This window comes from Pseudophryne corroboree, chromosome 4 (genome assembly GCF_028390025.1).
Source record: "Pseudophryne corroboree isolate aPseCor3 chromosome 4, aPseCor3.hap2, whole genome shotgun sequence".
NCBI lineage: Eukaryota > Metazoa > Chordata > Amphibia > Anura > Myobatrachidae > Pseudophryne > Pseudophryne corroboree.
In genome coordinates this window covers 88,826,084-88,842,197 of record NC_086447.1, presented here as the reverse complement: position 1 = coordinate 88,842,197, position 16,114 = coordinate 88,826,084, and the positions used below count along the sequence as shown (strand labels likewise).

At 52.4% G+C, this 16,114-nt stretch overlaps 1 long non-coding RNA gene across 1 annotated transcript in view; it reads left to right on the top strand.

The window, feature by feature from the left end:
* The first annotated feature begins 3,698 nt into the window (after nt 1–3,698).
* The window catches only part of LOC134911128 (uncharacterized), a 62,850-nt gene continuing 50,434 nt past the window's right edge, over nt 3,699–16,114 (top strand). The window contains exon 1 of the long non-coding RNA XR_010176336.1: nt 3,699–3,855. This is a non-coding gene — a long non-coding RNA (uncharacterized LOC134911128). The remainder of the gene's footprint in view (nt 3,856–16,114) is intronic.

The following is a 16,114-nucleotide window of genomic DNA, read 5'->3' as shown; positions in this document are numbered from 1 at the left end:
TGGCAGGGTGCCGACATCGGTAAGTGCACTTGCAGGTGTTGGCCTCGACGGAGGGGAGGAGCTGGGCCATGTGGCATTTGGCAGCATGACATCGCCAGATTGAGCTGCATGTACAGCCGACGGACGATGTCGCAAGCGACCCGCGGGCGCGCTCATTGTTGACAATACAGTGGGGACACACTAGATGATATCGTGAACGATGTGTCGGCATTGGGCACATCGTCCACTACAGTGTGAATAGAGATAAAGTGGAGAGAGATAAAGTACCCACCAGTCAGCTCTTATCATATTACAGGCTGTGTTTGAAAAAATGACAGGAGCTGAGATTGGCTGGTACTTTATCGCCTTCCACTTTATCTCTCTCCAAGGCTTAGTACATATCCCCCTTAGTGCGGAGAACAATGGAGCATGCATTACAGGTAAAGTCTGAATAATCAATGGTTCCGCTGAAATAGCAACAGTGTTATATGAATGGTGTTGGACGTGAGGGAGACACAGGGCCGGTGCAAGGTTTCTTGACACCCTAGGCAAAACTTTAGCCTGCTCCCCCCCCCCCCCCCCCCCCCCTCTGCATGCTTACATAGTGGTACGTGGTGGATGCCGTACATGCAGGAGTCTGCAATTGTGGGGGTGGGGGCTAGCGGGCAACATGCGGGAGTCTGCAATCGCTGAAGGGGTGGTAGTCAAAAACACGCCTGAGACTGAAATCGCAAGGTGAGTGTGTGTGTGTGTGGGGGGTGGGGGGGGGGAGGAGGATGTGGGTCTATTCATGATGCAGTGTAAACAGTGGAGAAGTTGCCTATGGCAACCAATCAGTGTTGAGGTAACATTTATAAAGTGTATTCTATACAATTATATAAGCTGATTGGTTGCCATGGGCAACTTCTTCACTGACTTACTTCTCCACACTTTTCACTGCTTCATGAATAGACCCCACAGAAATGTGAAAAGAGAGAGGGTGATCGGGTGAGTGTTAGAGACGGTGGGTGACAGAAAAGTCAGTAGGTGACAGGGAGAGGGTGACAGGAGAGAGAGCGGACGGGAAAAGGGTAACAGCAGGGAGAGGCAGTGGGAGAAGGGTAGAGAGTGAAGCTAGGGACAGGCAGTGACCAGTGAGTGGAGGAAGGTGACAAGCAGAGGGTGAAAACAGAGGGTGACATTGAGAGGGTGAGAGTCACTGGGTAACAAGCGAGAGAGGTGATGGGGAAATGGTGAACAACAGGAAGAGTGTAATAGAAGAGAGGTGACGGAGTGAGAGTAATACCCCTTTTACACCGCCAGCATATAACACGGATTATTGCACTTGAAGGTGCATAACCCGTGTTGCTGGCTGGTGTAAAAGGTTCGAGTTGGAATAATCCGGGTCGAGTGACCCGGTATTCCAACTCGGGTGGTTTGCAGGGTTGAACACGTGTTCAACTCGGCAAACTTTGCAGTGTACAGTGAATGTGCGGGCGGCGCTTGGAGATCATGTGATCTCCAAGTGCCACCCCCGCCGCGTCACTGGCAATATGCCGGGTTGGCGAGTGCAGTGGGAAAGGGAGCTGACCAGGGCGCAGCCGGGTAGCACCCGTGTCAGGCTCCCGGCTGCGACCCGCGCTGTTGGTCTAAAAGCGGTATAAGAGTCAGTGAGTGATAGGGAGAGGGTCTCAGGAGAGAGGTGACGGACGGGGAGAGGCAGTGGGTGATAGGCAGTGGGAAACTGCATTAATTAAAAAACAAAAACACATTAATATGCCACTCCCCCATACACATTTTTAATATACCGTCCCCCCCTCCCCTGCACACATTAATATACCACCACCCCCTCCCCTGCATATATTAATATACCACCATACCACCCCCCTCCCCTGCACTAGTTAATATACCACCCCCCCTCCCCTGCACACATTAATATACCCCCCTGCACACACTAATATACCACCCTGCACACACTAATATACCACCCCACCTCCCCTGCACACATTAATATACCCCCCTCCGCTGCACACACTAATATACCACCCCCCCTCCGCTGCACACACTAATATACCACCCCCCCTCTGCTGCACACACTAATATACCACCCCCCCTCCGCTGCACACATTAATATACCCCCCTCCGCTGCACACATTAATATACCCCCCTCCGCTGCACACATTAATATACCCCCCTCCGCTGCACACACTAATATACCCCCCTCCGCTGCACACACTAATATACCCCCCTCCGCTGCACACACTAATATACCCCCCTCCGCTGCACACACTAATATACCCCCCTCCGCTGCACACACTAATATACCCCCCTCCGCTGCACACACTAATATACCCCCCTCCGCTGCACACACTAATATACCACCCCCCCTCCCATGCACACACTAATATACCACCACCCCTCCCATGCACACACTAATATACCCCCCTGCACACACTAATATACCCCCCTTCCCCTGCACACATTAATATACCCCCCTCCCCTGCACACATTAATATACCACCCCCCCTCCCCTGCACACACTAATATACCCCCCTCCCCAGCACACACTAATATACCCCTCCTGCACACACTAATATACCACCCCCCTCCCCTGCACACACTAATATACCCCCCCTGCACACACTAATATACCACCCCTCCTCCCCTGCACACACTAATATACAAAATCCCCCCCCCCCTCCCCTGCACACACTAAAATTACCAGTTTCCCTCATTAGCAGCAGAATATACCTGAGTCTGTGCTCCCCCGTATGGTATGGCTTTCTGATAGACCTGCTGGGCTGCTGCTCCTCACGTCTGAAGGCTCCTCTCCTCTCTCACAGTCACATGTGCACCAAGTGACTTCCTGTTCCTGTCCATGCAGGAAGCAAACTCAGCAGAGCGTCGGCTTCTGTATGAGCGCACTGCAGCATGTGGCTGCAAAGGGAAAATAAAAGTGCCCTGGCCCTGGGGGGGGGGGGGGGGGGGTGGTAAGGGTGCAGGCAACATGCCTGAGCCCTTAAGTGAATATGTGAGGCGCTATCACGGAGGTGGGGGGCGACAGATTTGTAGAGACAGCATTTTCTCATCAGTGTGTTCTGCCGCCCTCCAGTGGCCGGCGCTCATAGGCAGCTGCCTAAAGCTGCTTAGTGATAGCGCCGGCCCTGGGGAGACATTGGGCATGATTCATATTTGTATGGAAACCTGATGGTGTGTATACAAATATGATGTTTGGGGGTCTGTGCATGTGCAGAACGGGTCTTGCGATGTCGCTCGCAGCCCGCAGATCTCTACAACGGGATCAGGAGGTCGGGAACGATACAGCTTGTGCAGCACATGCTGCTGTATGTCACCCATCTGATCTGACCATTGCAGGAGCGTTCATCAGCTTCAAACTCTCTAACGCTCCAGCATACACACTGTGCAATTATCAGGTCAATCAGTCAATTATCTGCAGAATGGCCAATAATTGGATAGTGTGTATCCAGGGCCGGCGCTATCACTAGGCAGCTTTAGGCAGCTGCCTATGAGCGCCGGCCACTGGAGGGCGGCAGAACACACTGATGAGAAAATGCTGTCTCTACAAATCTGTCGCCCCCCCACCTCCGTGATAGCGCCTCACATATTCACTTGAGGGCTCAGGCATGTTGCCTGCACCCTTACCACCCCCCCCACCCCCAGGGCCAGGGCACTTTTATTTTCCCTTTGCAGCCACATGCTGCAGTGCGCTCATACAGAAGCCGACGCTCTGCTGAGTTTGCTTCCTGCATGGACAGGAACAGGAAGTCACTTGGTGCACATGTGACTGTGAGAGAGGAGAGGAGCCTTCAGACGTGAGGAGCAGCAGCCCAGCAGGTCTATCAGAAAGCCATACCATACGGGGGAGCACAGACTCAGGTATATTCTGCTGCTAATGAGGGAAACTGGTAATTTTAGTGTGTGCAGGGGAGGGGGGGGGGGGGGGTTTGTATATTAGTGTGTGCAGGGGAGGAGGGGTGGTATATTAGTGTGTGCAGGGGGGGTATATTAGTGTGTGCAGGGGAGGGGGTGGTATATTAGTGTGTGCAGGGGGGGTATATTAGTGTGTGCTGGGGAGGGGGGTATATTAGTGTGTGCAGGGGAGGGGGGGTGGTATATTAATGTGTGCAGGGGAGGGGGGTATATTAATGTGTGCAGGGGAAGGGGGGTATATTAGTGTGTGCAGGGGGGTATATTAGTGTGTGCATGGGAGGGGTGGTGGTATATTAGTGTGTGCATGGGAGGGGGGGTGGTATATTAGTGTGTGCAGCGGAGGGGGGTATATTAGTGTGTGCAGCGGAGGGGGGTATATTAGTGTGTGCAGCGGAGGGGGGTATATTAGTGTGTGCAGCGGAGGGGGGTATATTAGTGTGTGCAGCGGAGGGGGGTATATTAGTGTGTGCAGCGGAGGGGGGTATATTAGTGTGTGCAGCGGAGGGGGGTATATTAATGTGTGCAGCGGAGGGGGGTATATTAATGTGTGCAGCGGAGGGGGGTATATTAATGTGTGCAGCGGAGGGGGGGTGGTATATTAGTGTGTGCAGCAGAGGGGGGGTGGTATATTAGTGTGTGCAGCGATGGGGGGGTGGTATATTAGTGTGTGCAGCGGAGGGGGGGTGGTATATTAGTGTGTGCAGCGGAGGGGGGTATATTAATGTGTGCAGGGGAGGTGGGGTGGTATATTAGTGTGTGCAGGGTGGTATATTAGTGTGTGCAGGGGGGTATATTAATGTGTGCAGGGGAGGGGGGGGTGGTATATTAACTAGTGCAGGGGAGGGGGGTGGTATGGTGGTATATTAATATATGCAGGGGAGGGGGTGGTGGTATATTAATGTGTGCAGGGGAGGGGGGGACGGTATATTAAAAATGTGTATGGGGGAGTGGCATATTAATGTGTTTTTGTTTTTTAATTAATGCAGTTTCCCACTGCCTATCACCCACTGCCTCTCCCCGCCCGTCACCTCTCTCCTGAGACCCTCTCCCTATCACTCACTGACTCTTATACCGCTTTTAGACCAACAGCGCGGGTCGCAGCCGGGAGCCTGACACGGGTGCTACCCGGCTGCGCCCTGGTCAGCTCCCTTTCCCACTGCACTCGCCAACCCGGCATATTGCCAGTGACGCGGCGGGGGTGGCACTTGGAGATCACATGATCTCCAAGCGCCGCCCGCACATTCACTGTACACTGCAAAGTTTGCCGAGTTGAACACGTGTTCAACCCTGCAAACCACCCGAGTTGGAATACCGGGTCACTCGACCCGGATTATTCCAACTCGAACCTTTTACACCAGCCAGCAACACGGGTTATGCACCTTCAAGTGCAATAATCCGTGTTATATGCTGGCGGTGTAAAAGGGGTATTACTCTCACTCCGTCACCTCTCTTCTATTACACTCTTCCTGTTGTTCACCATTTCCCCATCACCTCTCTCGCTTGTTACCCAGTGACTCTCACCCTCTCAATGTCACCCTCTGTTTTCACCCTCTGCTTGTCACCTTCCTCCACTCACTGGTCACTGCCTGTCCCTAGCTTCACTCTCTACCCTTCTCCCACTGCCTCTCCCTGCTGTTACCCTTTTCCCGTCCGCTCTCTCTCCTGTCACCCTCTCCCTGTCACCTACTGACTTTTCTGTCACCCACCGTCTCTAACACTCACCCGATCACCCTCTCTCTTTTCACATTTCTGTGGGGTCTATTCATGAAGCAGTGAAAAGTGTGGAGAAGTAAGTCAGTGAAGAAGTTGCCCATGGCAACCAATCAGCTTATATAATTGTATAGAATACACTTTATAAATGTTACCTCAACACTGATTGGTTGCCATAGGCAACTTCTCCACTGTTTACACTGCATCATGAATAGACCCACATCCTCCTCCCCCCCCCCCCCCCCACCCCCCACACACACACACACTCACCTTGCGATTTCAGTCTCAGGCGTGTTTTTGACTACCACCCCTTCAGCGATTGAAGACTCCCGCATGTTGCCCGCTAGCCCCCACCCCCACAATTGCAGACTCCTGCATGTACGGCATCCACCACGTACCACTATGTAAGCATGCAGAGGGGGGGGGGGGGGGGGAGCAGGCTAAAGTTTTGCCTAGGGTGTCAAGAAACCTTGCACCGGCCCTGTGTGTATCACCAGGATATACGAAGAGGGGGCTGCAGCAGATATCTGTGTAGTCCCTTCATGTTCAATCACAAAAGCAGCCTGCATAGGTTTGCAAAGCATTCTGGAACTTGGCCCCCGATAGCTAACGCCATCTTTAAATGGTGTTAGTGACAGAAGCCTATGAACTACACATCGCAACATTTTCAGAGAGAAGGATCTCAAGTTTCGATTCCCCGCTAGTACATATGCACATTAACGATCACTTTACTTCTTGCACCTTTGGGAGGAATTCACTTGGGCTCAAAGTTTTGCGATTATTGTATTATCCAATTAAAAAAAGTCGTTGCGGTTTATTCAGCACTGAAAACCCTGCTGCACGTTAATTGGGGGGAAAAAACCTCTCCGGCGGTCTCCTCAGCTCCTGGTGGCCTCCCCTCAATCTTCCCTCTGCGGAAAGGGGCTGCTGGGGTGCGCAAGGGCTGTTGGGTGTGTGTGTGTGTGTGTGTGTGTGTGTGTGTAGGGAGGGGGGGGGGTTATTTACAGACTAACTAGGCTAATTGGAAACTTCTAATTGCTTAATAAATCCTCAGGGGAGGTGTCGCTGGGGGGATGTAGTACAGATGCTGGCGTACGGGATCCCAGCAGTCAGAATTCCGATACAGGAATCCTGACAGCTGTCAGAATGCCGAAGCCGTAATCCCAAACGTATGCCAGGAAGGGTTAGGGTCAGGCTGCGGGGGGACGTCAGGGTTAGGCTGCGGGGGATGGGTTATGGTTAGGCTGCGGGGGAGGTCAGGGTTAGGCTGCGGGGGAAGGGTTAGGGTTAGGCTGCGGTGGGTGGTCAGGGTTAGGCTGTGGGGGAAGAGTTAGGGTTAGGTTACGGGGGAGGTCAGGATTAGGCTGCGGGGGAAGGGTTAGGCTGCGGGGGGAGGTCAGGATTAGGCTGCGGTGGAAGGGTTAGGGTTAGGCTGCGGGGGGAGGTCAGGGTTAGGCTGCAGGTGAAGGGTTAGGGTTAGGCTGTGGGGGAGGTCAGAGTTAGGATGCGGGGGAAGGGTTAGGGTTAGGCTGCGGGGGGGGCGGTCAGGGTTAGGCTGCGGGGTAAGGGTTAGGATTAGGCTGCGGGGGGAGGTCAGGGTTAGGCGGCTGGGGAAGTGTTAGGGTTAGGCTGCGGGGGAAGGTCAGGGTTTGGCTGCGGGGGAAGGGTTAGGGTTAGGCTGCGGGGGGGAGGTCAGGGTTAGGCTGCGGGGTAAGGGTTAGGATTAGGCTGCGGGGGTAGGTCAGGGTTAGGCGGCTGGGGAAGTGTTAGGGTTAGGCTGCGGGGGAGGGCAGGGTTAGGCTGTGTGGGGAGGGTTAGGGTTAGGTTGCGGGGGGAGGTCAGAGTTAGGATGCGGAGGAAGGGTTAGGGATAGGCTGCGGGGCGAGGTCAGGGTTAGGCTGCGGTGGAAGGGTTAGGGTTAGGCTGCGGGGGGAGGTCAGGGTTAGGCTGCAGGTGAAGGGTTAGGGTTAGGCTGTGGGGGAGGTCAGAGTTAGGATGCGGGGGAAGGGTTAGGCTGCGAGGGAAGGTCAGGGTTTGGCTGCGGGGGAAGGGTTAGGTTTAGGCTGCGGGGGGAGGTCAGGGTTAGGCTGCAGGGTAAGGGTTAGGATTAGGCTGCGGGGGGAGGTCAGGGTTAGGCGGCTGGGGAAGTGTTAGGGTTAGGCTGCGGGGGGAGGTCAGGGTTAGGCTGTGTGGGAAGGATTAGGCTGCGGGGGGAGGTCAGAGTTAGGATGCGGGGGAAGGGTTAGGGTTAGGCTGCGGGGGGAGGTCAGGGTTAAGCTGCGGGGGAAGGGTTAGGCTGCGGGGGGAGGTCAGGGTTAGGCTGTGTGGGGAGGGTTAGGGTTAGGCTGCGGGGGGAGGTCAGAGTTAGGCTGCGGGGGAAGGGTTAGGATTAAGCTGCGGGGGGAGGTCAGGGTTAGGCTGCGGTGGAAGGGTTAGGGCTCTACTGTACATGTGCAGGCCCAGCATCATAATCCCAGTGATTTTACAAATTGCAGTTGATTTGGGAAGAGCCGCCGTGGGACTGGGTAGAGATAAGTATTAAACATGGGTGTGCAGTGTAAGGTGTGGAGCCCTTGGACCCACAATAGATACACCAATGGCCAAGTGTTAGTTTCTAACACAGATAATGAATGGATAGAGCCACTCTGTCCAATCAGCACCTTTCTTAAAAATATCATCAGGAATTTCAGCTGTCGTAACCCTGGAGAAGAGAGCTTTCTGTTGCTGGGGGGACATGTTCACCTGATTGTAGATGTCCATTGCATAGGGCCCCCTAGTGTGGGGGAGGGTGGAGGGGCTGGGGTAATCATACGATAAGTCATCCTTTAAAACATACTTGCCTACTCTAGGTAGTCTGGTATTCTCTGGCTGGGTCCACAGGATTATCCACAGGATGACATTGGGATATGGTTGAGCGACAGCGGAAATGGCACCAACACGGTCACGAGCTTTCTGGCCTCCCAGGATGCATCGGGGCTTCCCCATATAATCCCGCCCACTGACTCAGTCAAATCAGTTTTTTGCTTGGTGCGGCAGGAAGCCGCATGGTCACAGGGCTGCTGTAGATAAAGCAGCCTGAAGCTTTTATTATTTTATTTTTATAGAACTTACTATGTTTTTTTTGAGCGACTTTTCTTAACAGCGTCTTAAACGCATACTGGAAAGAGTCGCTCCAACAACTCCCCACCGGGTCACAACAACGCTTACCTTCGCGGTACAGTGCTGTCTCGACGGGCGTCTGTGTCGGATGTTCTAGCAGGTCCAGCAGACGTAACCAGGCTGTGGCCGGAGCATGGGGGGGGAAGGTAAGTCTATGGATTTCCTCTTACTAGGGGGGTCCGGACACAGCTACACTGTTTTGGTGGAGACTACAATCAGTGTGTTGATGCACCGAACACCTCGAGTGCGACAGCGCTATGCTCTAGGGATCATAGGCACCAGGACTAGGTAGAGGTCGCGATCCTTGGAGTTTAAGTCAACGGGGGGAATCAGAGGCTCTCCTGGCCGCCCCTCCTCCGAGTTCATGACCAGTTTCCGCGCGTCTCCCGTCCATGAACTAAATGACCTCACTTCCGTCTCAGACGCTACCACGAGGGTACTCGGTCGCAGCTTAGACGCTGTGGTTGTGTACACTAGAGATCCCGCCTAGACCGAGTCGCAGGCCTTAGCGTCTGCATACACGTGGAAGTCGCTGAGCGTCCGTGTCCGTCAGTGAGCGACTGTGTCCATTATCAGTTATCAGGAGCGGTAGTGTACATCAGTAGCGTCTGAATCCACTCAGCGTCTTATGAGCGCATTTGCTTGGATATGGAAGTGTGGCGAGTCTCCCTGTATCCCGCTCTACAGAGAAAGGGTATACAGTGCTAAAAATTCTCTCTACTTGTTAGTATGAATTGATAATTTTTAGTACATATTGCATATGAGATCTGTATTTCTCTAACGTCCTAAGTGGATGCTGGGACTCCGTAAGGACCATGGGGAATAGCGGCTCCGCAGGAGACTGGGCACAACTAAAAGAAAGCTTTAGACTAACTGGTGTGCACTGGCTCCTCCCACTATGACCCTCCTCCAGACTTCAGTTAGAATCTTGTGCCCGGCTGAGCTGGATGCACACTAGGGGCTCTCCTGAGCTCCTAGAAAGAAAGTATATTTTAGGTTTTTTATTTTACAGTGAGATCTGCTGGCAACAGACTCACTGCAGCGAAGGACTAAGGGGAGAAGAAGCGAACCTACCTAACTGGTGGTAGTTTGGGCTTCTTAGGCTACTGGACACCATTAGCTCCAGAGGGATCGACCGCAGGACCCGACCTTGGTGTTCGGTCCCGGAGCCGTGCCGCCGGCCCCCTTACAGAGCCAGAAGCAAGAAGTGTTCCGGAAAATCGGCGGCAGAAGACTTCTGTCTTCAACAAGGTAGCGCACAGCACTGCAGCTGTGCGCCATTGCTCCTTATGCACACCTCACACTCCGGTCACTGGTGGGTGCAGGGCGCTGGGGGGGGCGCCCTGAGGGCAATATAAGACACCTTGGCTGGCAAATCTACACCATATATAGTCAGGAAGGCTATATAGGTGTAAAAATACCCCTGCCAGAATTCCAGAAAATGCGGGAGAAGTCCGCCGGAAAAGGGGCGGGGCTATCTCCCTCAGCACACTGGCGCCATTTTTCCCTCACAGCTCCGCTGGAAGGACGCTCCCTGGCTCTCCCCTGCATTGTGTCAAGCTACATAAGGGTAAAAAAGAGAGCGGGGGCACTAAATTTAGGCGCAGTATATATATATATATAAGCAGCTATAAGGGAAAAAACACTCATTTATAGTGGGATCCCTGTGTTATATAGCGCTCTGGTGTGTGCTGGCATACTCTCTCTCTGTCTCCCCAAAGGGCTTTGTGGGGTCCTGTCCTCTGTCAGAGCATTCCCTGTGTGTATGCGGTGTGTCGGTACGGCTGTGTCGACATGTTTGATGAGGAGGCTTATGTGGAAGCGGAGCAGATGCCGATAAATGTGATGTCACCCCCTGCGGGGTCGACACCTGAGTGGATGGTTCTGTGGAAGCAATTACGCGACAGTGTCGACTCCTTGCATAAAAGGTTTGACGACATACCAAATATGGGACAGCCGGCTGCTCAGCCTGTGCCTGCCCAGGCGTCTCAAAAGCCATCAGGGGCTCTAAAATGCCCGCTACCTCAAATGGCAGATACAGATGTCGACACGGATACTGACTCCAGTGTCGACGACGATGAGACAAATGTATCTTCCAATAGGGCCACACGGTATATGATTGAGGCAATGAAAAATGTGTTGCATATTTCTGATGTTACCCCGAGTACCACAAAAAAGGGTATTATGTTTGGAGAGAAAAAACTACCAGTTGTTTTTCCTCCATCTGAGGAATTAAATGAAGTGTGTGAAGAAGCGTGGGCTTCCCCCGATAAGAAAATGATAATTTCTAAGAGGTTACTAATGGCGTACCCTTTCCCGCCAGAGGATAGGTCACGTTGGGAAACATCCCCTAGGGTGGATAAAGCGCTCACACGCTTGTCAAAGAAGGTGGCACTACCGTCTCCGGATACGGCCGCCCTGAAGGAATCTGCTGATAGAAAGCAGGAGGCTTTCCTGAAGTCTATATATACACACACGGGTGTTATACTGAGACCAGCTATTGCGTCAGCATGGATGTGCAGTGCTGCAGCTGCGTGGTCAGATTCCCTGTCGGAAAATATTGATACCCTAGACAGGGACACTATATTGCTAACCGTGGCGCATATTAAAGACGCCCTCTTATACATGAGGGATGCACAGAGGGATATTTGCCGGCTGGCATCCAAAATAAGTGCAATGTCCATTTCTGCCAGGAGAGGGTTATGGACTCGGCAGTGGACTGGAGATGCAGATTCTAAAAGGCACATGGAAGTTTTGCCTTATAAGGGTGAGGAGTTGTTCGGGGATGGTCTCTCGGACCTCGTTTCCACAGCAACAGCTGGGAAGTCTACATTTTTACCCCATGTTCCCTCACAGCCAAAGAAAGCACCGTATTATCAGGTACAGTCCTTTCGGCCCAATAAGGGCAAGCGGGTTAAAGGTGCGTCCTTTCTGCCCAGAGGCAGCGGTAGAGGGAAAAAGCTGCAGCATACAGCCAGTTCCCAGGAGCAAAAGTCCTCCCCCGCTTCCTCTAAGTCCACCGCATGACGCTGGGGCTCCACAGGCGGAGCCAGGTACGGTGGGGGCCGTCTCAAAAATTTCAGCGATCAGTGGGCTCGCTCACGAGTGGATCCCTGGATCTTTCAAGTAGTATCTCAGGGGTACAAGCTGGAATTCGAGACGTCTCCTCCCCGCCGTTTCCTCAAATCTGCCTTGCCAACAACTCCCTCAGGCAGGGAGGCAGTGTTAGAGGCAATTCACAAGCTGTATTCCCAGCAGGTGATAGAAAAGGTGCCCCTACTTCAACAAGGAAGGGGTTACTATTCCACAATGTTTGTGGTACCGAAACCGGACGGTTCGGTGAGACCCATTTTAAATTTGAAATCCTTGAACACATATATAAAAAAATTCAAGTTCAAGATGGAATCGCTCAGGGCGGTTATTGCAAGCCTGGACGAGGGGGATTATATGGTATCACTGGACATCAAGGATGCTTACCTGCATGTCCCCATTTACCATCCTCACCAGGAGTACCTCAGATTTGTGGTACAGGATTGTCATTACCAATTCCAGACGTTGCCGTTTGGTCTATCCACGGCTCCAAGGGTATTTACCAAGGTAATGGCCGAAACGATGATACTCCTTCGAAAGAAGGGAGTTTTAATTATCCCGTACTTGGACGATCTCCTGATAAAGGCGAGGTCCAGGGAGCAGTTGTTGGTCGGGGTAGCACTATCTCGGGAGGTGCTACAACAGCACGGCTGGATTCTAAATATTCCAAAGTCACAGCTGGTCCCTACGACAAGTCTACTGTTCCTGGGGATGGTTCTGGACACAGAACAGAAAAAAGTGTTTCTCCCGGAGGAGAAGGCCAAGGAGCTGTCATCTCTAGTCAGAGGCCTCCTAAAACCAAAACAGGTGTCGGTGCATCACTGCACGCGGATCTTGGGAAAGATGGTAGCTTCCTACGAAGCAATTCCATTCGGCAGGTTCCATGCGAGAACCTTTCAGTGGGACCTGTTGGACAAGTGGTCAGGATCGCATCTTCAGATGCATCGTCTGATAACCCTGTCTCCAAGGACCAGGGTGTCTCTGCTGTGGTGGCTGCAAAGTGCTCATCTTCAAGAGGGCCGAAGATTCGGCATACAGGACTGGGTCCTGGTGACCACGGATGCCAGCCTTCGGGGCTGGGGGGCAGTCACACAGGGAAGAAACTTCCAAGGACTATGGTCAAGTCAGGAGACTTCCCTACACATAAATATTCTGGAACTGAGGGCCATTTACAATGCCCTAAGTCAGGCAAAACCCCTGCTTCAAAATCAGCCTGTACTGATCCAGTCAGACAACATCACGGCAGTCGCCCATGTAAACCGACAGGGCGGCACGAGAAGCAGGACGGCGATGGCAGAAGCCACAAGGATTCTCCGATGGGCGGAAAATCACGTGTTAGCACTGTCAGCAGTGTTCATTCCGGGAGTGGACAACTGGGAAGCAGACTTCCTCAGCAGGCACGACCTCCACCCGGGAGAGTGGGGACTTCCAACTGATTGTAAACCGTTGGGAAAGGCCACAGGTGGACATGATGGCGTCCCGCCTAAACAAAAAGCTAGAAAGATATTGCGCCAGGTCAAGAGACCCGCAGGCGATAGCTGTGGACGCTCTAGTGACACCGTGGGTGTACCGGTCGGTTTATGTGTTCCCTCCTCTTCCTCTCATACCAAAGGTACTGAGATTAATAAGGAGAAGAGGAGTAGAGAACTAGGGCCCTCATTCCGAGTTGTTCGCTCGCAAGGCGAATGTAGCAGAGTTACACACGCTAAGCCGCCGCCTACTGGGAGTGAATCTTAGCTTCTTAAATGTGCGACCGATGTATGCGCAATTTGCGATCACAAACGAGTTAGCAGTTTTTGAGTAGCTTCAGACTTACTCTGCCTGTGCGATCAGTTCAGTGCTTTTCGTTCCTGGCTGACGTCATAAACACACCCAGCGTTCGCCCAGGCACACCCACCGTTTCCCCGGCCACTCCTGCGTTTTTTCCGGAAACGGTAGCGTTTTCAGCCACACGCCCCTAAAACGCCGTGCATCCGCCCAGTAACACCCATTTCCTGTCAATCACAATGCGAACGTCGGAGCGATGAAAAAGCCGTGAGTAAACTTACTTTCTTCATAGCAAAGTTACTTGGCGCAGTCGCAGTGCGAACATTGCGCATGCGCACTAAGAGAATTCTCACTGCGATGCGATGAAAAACTCAGAGCGAACAACTCGGAATGAGGGCCTATACTCATTGTTCCGGATTGGCCAAGAAGAGCTTGGTACCCGGAACTTCAAGAAATGATGTCAGAGGACCCATGGCCTCTGCCGCTCAGACAGGACCTGCTGCAGCAGGGGCCCTGTCTGTTCCAAGACTTACCGCGGCTGCGTTTGACGGCATGGCGGTTGAACACCGGATCCTGAAGGAAAATAAGATTTTACTTACCGATAAATCTATTTCTCGTAGTCCGTAGTGGATGCTGGGACTCCGTAAGGACCATGGGGATATAGCGGCTCCGCAGGAGACAGGGCACAAAATAAAAGCTTAAGGATCAGGTGGTGTGCACTGGCTCCTCCCCCTATGACCCTCCTCCAAGCCTCAGTTAGGATACTGTGCCCGGACGAGCGTACATAATAAGGAAGGATATTGAATCCCGGGTAAGACTCATACCAGCCACACCAATCACACCGTACAACTTGTGATCTGAACCCAGTTAACAGTATGATAAACGCAAAGGAGCCTCTGAAAAGATGGCTCACAACAATAATAACCCGAATTTTTGTAACAATAACTATATACAAGTATTGCAGACAATCCGCACTAGGGATGGGCGCCCAGCATCCACTACGGACTACGAGAAATAGATTTATCGGTAAGTAAAATCTTATTTTCTCTGACGTCCTAGTGGATGCTGGGACTCCGTAAGGACCATGGGGATTATACCAAAGCTCCCAAACGGGCGGGAGAGTGCGGATGACTCTGCAGCACCGAATGAGAGAACTCCAGGTCCTCCTCAGCCAGGGTATCAAATTTGTAGAATTTAGCAAACGTGTTTGCCCCTGACCAAGTAGCTGCTCGGCAAAGTTGTAAAGCCGAGACCCCTCGGGCAGCCGCCCAAGATGAGCCCACCTTCCTTGTGGAATGGGCTTTTACTGATTTTGGCTGTGGCAATCCTGCCACAGAATGTGCAAGCTGAATTGTACTACAAATCCAACGAGCAATCGTCTGCTTAGAAGCAGGAGCACCCAGCTTGTTGGGTGCATACAGGATAAACAGCGAGTCAGATTTTCTGACTCCAGCCGTCCTGGAAACATATATTTTCAAGGCCCTGACAACGTCAAGCAACTTAGAGTCCTCTAAGTCCCTGGTAGCCGCAGGTACCACAATAGGTTGGTTCATGTGAAATGCAGAAACCACCTTAGGTAGAAATTGAGGACGAGTCCTCAATTCCGCCCTGTCAGAATGAAATATCAAGTAAGGGCTTTTATATGATAAAGCCGCCAATTCTGACACACGCCTGGCTGAAGCCAAGGCTAACAGCATCGACACCTTCCATGTGAGATATTTTAAGTCCACAGTGGAAAGTGGTTCAAACCAATGTGACTTTAGAAAACTCAACACCACATTGAGATCCCAAGGTGCCACTGGAGGCACAAAAAGGAGGCTGTATGTGCAGCACCCCTTTTACAAATGTCTGAACTTCAGGTACTGAAGCCAGTTCTTTCTGGAAGAAAATCGACAGGGCCGAAATTTGAACCTTAATGGACCCTAATTTTAGGCCCATAGACAGTCCTGTTTGCAGGAAATGAAGGAAACGACCCAGTTGAAATTCCTCTGTAGGGGCCTTCTTGGCCTCACACCACGCAACATATTTACGCCAAATGCGGTGATAATGTTTTGCGGTTACGTCCTTCCTGGCTTTGACCAGAGTAGGGATGACTTCTTCTGGAATGCCTTTTTCCCTCAGGATCCGGCGTTCAACCGCCATGCCGTCAAACGCAGCCGCGGTAAGTCTTGGAACAGACAAGGCCCCTGCAGTAGCAGGTCCTTTCTTAGAGGTAGAGGCCACGGTTCGTCCGTGAGCATCTCTTGAAGTTCCGGGTACCAAGTCCGTCTTGGCCAATCCGGAACCACGAGTATAGTTCTTACTCCTCTCCTTCTTATGATTCTCAGTACTTTTGGTATGAGAGGCAGAGGAGGGAACACATACACTGACTGGTACACCCACGGCGTTACCAGAGCGTCCACTGCTATTGCCTGAGGGTCCCTTGACCTGGCGCAATATCTGTCCAGTTTTTTGTTTAGACGTGACGCCATCATGTCCA